This window comes from Triticum urartu, chromosome 5A (assembly GCF_056163025.1).
Source record: "Triticum urartu cultivar PI428250 chromosome 5A, HENAU_Tu73, whole genome shotgun sequence".
Lineage (NCBI taxonomy): Eukaryota > Viridiplantae > Streptophyta > Magnoliopsida > Poales > Poaceae > Triticum > Triticum urartu.
Window position 1 is genome coordinate 385,925,151 of NC_141877.1, and position 9,241 is coordinate 385,934,391.

A 9,241-nucleotide genomic window follows, 5' to 3' on the forward strand; every position below is an offset into this window, starting at 1 on the left:
GCAGTGTAGCATAGACGACACATTCAGCAATCGATGACCTTTTGAGTGAAGAAATCAGAAAACATATAACATGGTCAATATAATTAATGGCTCATGATTGAGCAATACACTTGATTTTTAGCACCACTTTCCTCGAGAGCATACAACAGTTTCACTGAACATTGGTCACTTCTCAGGAATCCTTGAACCCTGCAATACAACATTAGAGGAAAGAAAGGTGATTTAATACAACGATATGAATATCCTTGGCCAGAACTGAGACGACAATGTTTTGGACATCTAGTCACACAGAACAAGAGCATGTTGGTAGAGAAAATAACGATGTGTATTGCGGCGTGCATCCATCTTGATGAAATTATGGTAGAAATATTAGAGGCAAAATGACACGACTGCATCTCAATAGTTTTATCCTTAGAAAAAGAACCAGGAAAGAAATCCTGAACCAAGAAAGCAAGTTCTCAACATGGTATGCAACCAATTTACATATAACGCAGTGCATGTTAAGCAGTACTTGCTAATTAATATATTCATACTACAACTTCGACTTTGATACGTGAATTTAAACACATGCAGAGCTGCCAAAAAGAAGTCAGCCAACATCTTAACTGTCATATATAAAACTTTCAGTACTCGAACTGAGTCTAATCAATAGCAAGCTATCCAAAAGAATGCACACAATTAGTTAATGGTGTCTGCTGATCCCAAAAAGCAGAAGGAACTTCTCCATGGAGCAAACACTATGGGCTTTCAGCTAACCAAAATGGCATGGATATTGGATGGAAGTATTAATACACAAAAGGGTGCCTTGAACATTAACTGCAAAAATGTAGACCACTTCAAGCATTAAACTTGCATGAATCCCAAGGAAATGTAACAACTGTTTATTCTAAAATATAATGTAAGAAAAAGAACATTCTAGAAATGAAAGGCCCGGAAAATATTGAACACACTCATCTAAAGATTTTAAGGGTCAAGGGAACCTTCATCTCTACTATTAAAGGGGGATCGAACGTCGTGATGGTTCGACCTCGCTCGCTCCCCCCGCCTCGATGGCTCCTTTCCACCCCACGCCAGAAAAAGCAGCGAGAAAAAAGAGGGAAAATAAAACAACCATGGCCCCATGAACACCCGTCCCACGATCCAACCTCCCCCGACCCCTCGCCCTCGTTCCCAACTCTCCACGTTCTCCACCTCCTCGCTCCCTCCCGCAAGCCCAAACCACTCCGTCCCTTCCTTTCCATCTCTCATTCCTACTACATCCACCACGACCGCTACAGCCGCCGCCATCGCCCATCTCCCCCCTCCTTATCTCTACCACCGCGTCGTGCTTCACCGCGGTACATCCCAGCGCCGCCGCTACTACACCCGCCCTCTCTCCAAGGCGATGGCGGTGATGGCGGAGGCCCGAAACCCGATCTCCTCTGAGCCCGCCAACACTGGGGATGGAAGACCACGACGGAAGCGGTCATGTGGCAGGAGGTGTTGCGCGGGAGAATGCAACGGCGGGGAGGGAGGTCAGGGTTGTCCGAGCTATGGTGGATGCCGAGGAGAAGTACGCACTTGGCAGCGTGGGCAGGGTGCTTGCCGAAATGCCAGAAAGATGGGCGCCACCATGCTCACCGGCGGTGTCAATTTGAAGGCCAACTCCAGCTGCGTCACCGCTTCCACGTTCTGCCTCTTCAGGCATGGAAATCTCAAGGCGATGGGTCTTGCTTCCGAGTATAATTTAGCTCTTCGTGTGTTGTGTGCCTTTTTGGTCTGCAATTTGAGTTTTGTTTTGAATTTTGGATAAATGATGCAGAATGTGGTGACCAAGGAGGTCCCCGTTGATTCCTTGATGGATCGGACGGGAATATATTGATAACTTCGTCAAAGGTGAGCTGCATGACATGCTTTAAGGGTGTAGGTTTGATGGCATCTTGGCCCCTCACTGCTGACAGTCTTCTTTGCTTCCAATGTTGTAGTGGATCCTTAAAATATGTTGATGATATGCGTACTTTTTTGTTTGCTTTGTGATGTTCAACATTCGAAATTGTATTAATATGTTGGAGCCCTGCTTTTTGCATTGCAAGCCGAGGGGAATATGGTGTTCCTGCACATTGTGACGATTGTTTGCTTCAAATGGCTGGTGCGATCCATATTTCATGTACCACGGTATTACCTAAATTGCTGAATATATCTGGTGCATTTCTCTCTCTTGTTTAACATTTTTATTGTGTCCTCCACTCTATTACATTGCCTGAGACAGTCATGATTAGAACATGCAGTATAGGAATTGACGTAGCTGCATAACTGGGATTTGTGATTTTCTTTTTCAACTTCCAAATTCCTAATGTACTTGCACTCTGAAATTCCCGGACAGAGTTGATGTGTGTCCATCTTTTCGCTCCGATTAACTTCACAGGTACATGCGGACATGCCCTGCTGAGCTGATTGATGATTCTAATTCACATGAATGATCGAAGCAGAAAGGGAACAACGGGTCAAAAGAATGTGGTTTTCTCTTATGTTTGTTCATGCATGGCATGCTTCTCATGATCTCTAATGGTGGTGGTGTTGTTTGTAACTTTATAATATTTCCTCTGCAAGGACCATGATAAATTTCACATTCATATAGGCAGTTGACTTACATCCGATGAATGATATCGATTATTTGTTACATAGTTAATGGATAATTTATTTGTTTAGTTAGGATTACGCGGCCAGGATTCACTTCGGATTATAGGCTATGATACAAGTGTCCTATTATGACTAACCCATGTTTTGAATGGAGACATCTTCTTACCGTTCCCATATCCTTCAGAGTTTTTTCCTCGTGGGAGATGCAAATATGTTTCGGGAAAGGGGACAACGCACATCTTTACAATTTTGGGCAAGTACTATTCTGCTAAAAGTATTTGACGTGTTCGCCTGCATGTGTTTTTGAATGAATTTGCAAAAGTTTTTGTGATCAACAATACTTTTCCCATTGTAGTATTTTAGCTGCCTTTATTGGCATGCACATTCTTAACCAATTAGTATGCACATTCCTATTTTGCTGTCATAGTTACTATAGGTGCAGTTGTCACAAAAGAGATGTAATAAGGCTAAACAATTCAATTATAATTGCCATGAACTTGTTCAATACCTAGCATTGTTAGAATATTTTGTTATACACTCTTTTTGAGAATAAAACATTTGCTCCTTTTGAGTAATGTAATGTTTGAACAGTTCGTTTTGAAGGGAGCTAGAAGGGTGCATAGTATCTGCTAGAGTGAGATAAAGCATGAGCAACACCTTCATTTTTTTAAACTACTAGCAGATTAAGTTCTGCTCAATAATTAATATGATGGCAAAGGTATGATCCATTCTCTTTGTGCTTTAAACCGTGTCATCCACTGCCCAACTTAATTCATTTTGCTAGGCCATAAAGGCTTTACTTGCTTCTGAATCTTCTGTCCACCTCTCGTTGGCATGAGTGGTGGCATGGTCTTCAGGGGTGAGCTTGGAGCCCAGGATTGATTATGAGGCTATAGCTTGGGTTTGATTTGAATCGCTGCCAGAAAATGTGATTTGTGCCAAGAAGTCAGTTAGTTGTACTATGCTATTATTGGTGTGCATTTATATTAAAAATTAAAATTGTAACTCAAGTATGTTTATTACTGGAGTCAACTACATGAACATTGAACGTGTCAAAACTGAGCATTGTATTGACTACCCATGTTGTAGACAAATAAACATATACACATAATTCCTACATGGTGAGCATGAAGCCAAAACCATCCAGCCATCAGTCTGCTAACCTTTTTTTAGGTAGTCCAGGTTCTGAGCGGGCCAAATAGACTCTGGTGATCATCTGTTCGTCTTCTTTGATTGTAGCCGTTAGTTTTCCGACTCTGATTTTCCGCCATGTCCCTACTCTGGTCTTCTCCCTAGATATTTGCAACAATAAGCCTTTGAGAGTTTTGTTTGTCATTCATGTGAGTTCTATGGATTTGTCTATATCTGAAAAAAGGCAGGTGGTGTACATCTGAGTTAATTTGCCAAATTTGGTTGTATTTTACATTGAAAGGAGCAGACGAGTAGCGTCCGGAAGGACCTGCAGGCCAGAGGTGGGAGCTTGGTTCTAGAGGTCGTGGGTTGGTCGGAGGAGGAGAGGGCTTGTGTAGAGATAGTTTGAGAGGTAAGAATGAAAACATGGGAGGACAAAGACAATACCTTGTCTTGCTCATGTCTGGGCGTTTGAGAAGGAAGCACTTGTATTGGAGGAGAAAAATTGGAGGAATATGTGGTGGTTTCAAAACTGATGCAAAACAAATCATCGATATTGGTTGGGTGCAATCTTAAACTGCAAATTGCAAGAGCTTTTGCACATGTCATAGAGCTTATTGCTTTTATAAATGTTCTCGATCGTGGCACACGGGCATCCAACAAAATATACATTTCAAGCGAAGTCAAATTTATTGTTTTTGGAATATTACATGTCTATATTTTATATATATGTGTGATTTTTTACATGCATTATGTCTACACTATGAGATGACGAAAAGCTTAAGGAGCCGTGGCAATGCACAGGCAGTCAACTAGTTCTGAATAATAGTGCATGCTTTGTTTTCTTGCCATTCAACTTATTATTGTTTCCTACAAATAGTGAATAAGGGAAATAAGCATAAAGTAAATAGAAATACATCAGAACACACATTTCTGAAAGTAAAACTACAATGTCGTTGGACTGATCAAATTGATAAACACCATATTGGTATTTCAGAGATAATTAGATTGCAGCATGGAAGGATTCCTGTAAGAAGACAATTTTCATTGACAATAAACTCAAGAATAAAATTTTGACAACCAAGGGAAGCTCTCTTAGGGCATGTTCGGTACTCCTCCGTGGCCACAAAATCCTGAACTCCACCGCCAGCTTCTGATCGCCAGCTTCTCACGAGAGAGCCGGGATCCAGCGATCCGTTCGCCTACACAGCTTCTCGCTCGCACCAGGGAGCGAGCCTGAAGCCCAGCATATTGCCCTTCTGTAGCCCATTCAGATAGATATTGTAGTAGGCTAATAGTCCATACAGTGTGGAAATGATGGGATGGCCCATAGGCCCGGTCAGCTGTAGCTGTTTTAGCAAAAAGTAATAGCCCGTGCGGGGGTGTGGAGGAGAAAGAACGAGCGAAACGGTACGAGGGGCTCACTTTGCGGTGGCAGGGACCGGTAATATCTCCTCAACTCCCACTTCCTGGTTTTGGAGGAGCTGTGATTTCTCAACTCCACAACTCCTCAAATATTACACTGCGTCTTTAGCCAGCTTCCCGTGCCCATAACCAGGAATTAAATCGTTCGGAGTTGTGGAGTTGAGAAGCGGGAGGGCTCCCGAACACGCCCTTAGTTGTGACATGTTCTTGTCTACATGATGCAAATATCGATTTACCCCTTTTTTAGAATCACAGGGGGGAGTTCCCCCACCTGAATATATTGCTCAAACGGCTGAAGAAGCAGTAGTTACAGAATTACAGAGGCATGGTGAAACGTGCAGAGAGGTAGGAACGCTACGAGAAGACGTCCTCCTTGTCACCCGTTTCGATAAGAAGGTGTGACCAAAGGTCTAAGTCAGATATAAGATTTCTAAGGGTTATTACAGAACATTGATCAATATTCCTAAACAGCATGTCATTACGTGCTGCCCAAATTTTCCAGAGAAGAGCGAGGAGAACGAAGGACCAGGCATTCTTGGGGAGGTGTTGAGGCAGCGGAGTGTCCCAGAATTCATTGATATCGTCGGTCGAGGGCAGGAAACCTACACGTTGCCATATCCTGTTGGCAAGAGGACATGTGATTAAGAGATGAGTGGAATCTTCAGGTGACGTAGCACAGCGGGGGCATAAATCGGAGGAGATTATATGCTTGTGAGCAAGGTTCACCCTATTATTTTTCATGATACTTCCACAAAGAACCAAAGTCTTACATTTTTTTCTCAAAGGATACCATGTCATAATTAAGGAGAGGGTTTCGTAGAGATTAAAATAGGGAGCGGACACCAATAAGACGAACTTTGTACCCGGTGAAGCCATATCTTTTGGAGATAATTGACAGATGAAGCATTTGTTGTATTAGAGAAAATAATCTGCATACCTCCAGTGTAGTTGCACTTTGGTTCAATGCAAACAAAAATGATTTCTGTTGGGCTTGGATTCTTGTTGCATGTTTTGATGACATTAACAACCTCCTGCTGCTAGCTTTAACAGTGTAACTAACAATAGATTGTATATTGTCTCCCTAATAGTCAGGGATGACTGCATAGAGAATTGGGTAAGAAAATCACAGAAAATACGTACAACTGACAAGATTCTCATTTGGCTTAATAAAATTCAGTTACTCAAGTTTAAAAACTTCCGGTTTAGATTTCCATAGATGTAGAAAGTTGGTGTGTGCAAGTGAAAGAACCTGCCCAGAAAAAGCGACGCACACCCTCAGCACGTCTCAACAGAGATCCCCAACCAAAACTTCCCTGACGTCCGCGTGTACCGTCGGCTAGGTACTCGATGCTGAATCGGGATTGAGCAATCTCCATCGCCTGCAATCATCATAGAAATCGTGCAGCCTAAAAACATGGATGGTAAAGTGTGTAAGGATAAGGTGTGGAGTAATTACATGTACGAATGTCATTTTAGATTATGAACTATTGACCAAAAATATTCCCAGTACAAAGCTCCAGGATATGGTCAAATCAGTCAAGTACAGCTAGCATGAACATAACCTGTACGTAGAATTTTTGGTATGAGAGGAAATCAGGATAACGTAATTGCTTGGAAGAACAATGAATCATACATGAACTGGAAAGAGGAAACCTACCCGGCCAACATGGTGGAAGATGTGGTACCGAGAGTGGAAAGGGTTAGCGAAGACTGGCAGAGATGGAAGCATATATAGATCACCCACCATGAATATTGGCTGAGAAACTGAAGTATGATTGCATCTATCAAGTCTCAATGGAGCAGTTTTGATCAGCTGAAGCGTCGGCCTTCATCCCCGCGTCCCCTCTCTTTCTCAATCGAAGCCTGATCGACGACATCGGCTGGATCCCCTCTCGCATGACGACTCGAGCCCCTCGCAGACGATCGCCCGGTTCGGCTGGACCGATCGACCACATCGCCTGCATCACACGCGCCTCGATCGACCCCCTCTGTCAGTGATGACCTGTCTGATCCTTTGTATCTAGGTCCGACAAATTCGCTCCTCCTCTGTTGAGCGCTCTTTTTTTCTGAAGACGGGGACGGAAGGACAACGACAGATTACGGGAGCAACTAGTTAACGAGGGCTCCTTCGGAGCGCTCGTAACGAGTGGTTCGGGAGCATTCCGCGCGTGCCAAGTGTTGCGCGCGGAGTGCTCCCACGAGGGAAAACCAGTTGGCGCGGTTGGTTCCCGATTTTCCCTTTCCGGTTTGTGGTTTCGTGCGTTTTGCAGTTTGACCCTCAAACTATCAAAAAATTTCGTTTTCCCTTTCCGCGCGAAAACACAAAGAAAATACCAGTTCGCGCGGTTGGTTCCCTATTTCCCTTTCTCGTTTCCCTTTTTATTCCAATTATATTTCCGGGTAATGGAGATTTATAGGGTAGTTACGGGCGAGGACTACCAACACTACAAATGTGACCTTTCAAGTAAGGAAAAAAAGCAACTTTTTAATGTAAAACGGCAGTCTTCAGAATCGTTCAATCGTGTGACTTCTTTATAGGCACAGGTGAGCACTAGGAGAGGCAGGGGTTTATAACTTTACTAAATTAAAGAAAAGCGCCTCTGGCGCGAGAGAACCTCCTGCTCGCCTTCGGCTCATTTAATTTTCATAAGCATCTTGAAGGGGGGGCATAGGACGAAGTGTGTGTTGGTCGTGCAGCGTGTTGTCCCTCGTGGTGCGACACGATGCCTCCGGCGTGAGGGAACCTCCTACTCGCCTTCGACTCGTTTAATTTTCATAAACATCTTGAAGGGGGGCATAGGTCGAAGTGTGTGTTGGTTGTGCAGCGTGCTGGTTCGTGCGGCGCGTTGTCCCTCGTGGTGTGACACGGCGCCTCCGGTGCGAGGGAACCTCCTGCTCTTCTTTGGCTCGTTTAATTTTCATAAACATCTTGAAGGGGGGGGCATAGGTCGAAGTGTGTGTTGGTCGTGCAGGGTGCTGGTTCGTGCGGCGCGTTGTCCCTCGTGGTATGACACGGCGCCTCCGGCGCGAGGGAACCTCCTGCTCGCCTTCGGCTCGTTTAATTTTCATAAACATTTTGAAGGGAGGCATAGGTCGAAGTGTGTGTTGGTCGTGCAATGTGCTGGTTCGTGCGGCGCGTTGTCCCTCGTGGTGTGACACGGCGCCTCCGGCGCGAGGGAACCTCCTGCTCGCCTTCGACTCGTTTAATTTTTATATAACAGATCGTGCAAAAGGCAAGCTGCTTTGTTTCGAAAGGCATGGGTTTAAAGCATGCGCGGTCACGTCTGCTTAAGAGCTAGGCTTTGTTGACGATATATAGGTTTGTGCGTGCATGCACATGTGTGAATACTACGAAGGCATTGGTATGTTGCCTCCGGAGGCACGGGTTTGAAGCATGTGAAGTCACATGTGCGTAGGAGCTAGTCACGGTTGAGGTGCTCTTGGTATGTGTGTGCGTGTGTGTGGATATTTCCCGGAGGCATGGTGACCCAGGCTTTGGTGGCACAAGGTCATGTCACCTCTGGAGGCACGGGAGGGTGGTCTTCAGAGTCACATCTAAGGGTATGTTTGTGTGTGGATATTGCCCGGAGGCATGGTGACCCAGGCTTTGGTGGCACAAGGCCATGTCGCCTCTGGAGGCACGGGAGGGTGCTTACCAGAGTCACGCGTAAGGGTTCGTTTTGGGAGTCATTGCTGTCATACAAATAAGAAGAGGCATTGTTGTTTATAGTTTACTGGCACTCTCTGATGATGTAAGGGGCACTGTTGTCGAAATAGTTCTCTTTTCAATATGAACATGCAGTTTCTAACTACACTACATAGAAATGTGAGTTATTGATAAACTTTTTTGTCACGTCTAGATAGAATTAGCCTCGCGGGCTAAATCAAAAGTTTTAGTCTTCATTTTTGCTGAAGATCTTGCTAATCTCATCACCCATTTCACTAGCTTTGACTTGATTCATCTTGCTACTTAAGAGAATGTACATTGCCTCTGCCCTCCAGTCTTCGACCTCATCCTGTGAAATTTTGCTGAGAAGAGAAGTATATTATTAGAGTTTGTGCAACA

The 9,241-nt window shown here is 44.3% G+C and overlaps 1 long non-coding RNA gene across 2 annotated transcripts; it reads right to left on the reverse strand.

Annotated features, from left to right (window-relative positions):
• Positions 1 to 3,678: 3,678 nt before the first annotated feature.
• Positions 3,679 to 7,371, reverse strand: LOC147971500 (uncharacterized). Of its 2 annotated transcripts, XR_015603320.1 has the most exons (4): positions 6,833 to 7,371; positions 6,632 to 6,737; positions 6,113 to 6,554; positions 3,679 to 5,794 (listed from the first exon to the last, which is right to left on the reverse strand). It is a non-coding gene; the product is annotated as an uncharacterized LOC147971500 (long non-coding RNA). The 2 variants fall into 2 exon arrangements; XR_015603319.1 differs by having other exon boundaries at positions 3,679 to 6,554; positions 6,833 to 7,362.
• Positions 7,372 to 9,241: the final 1,870 nt, after the last annotated feature.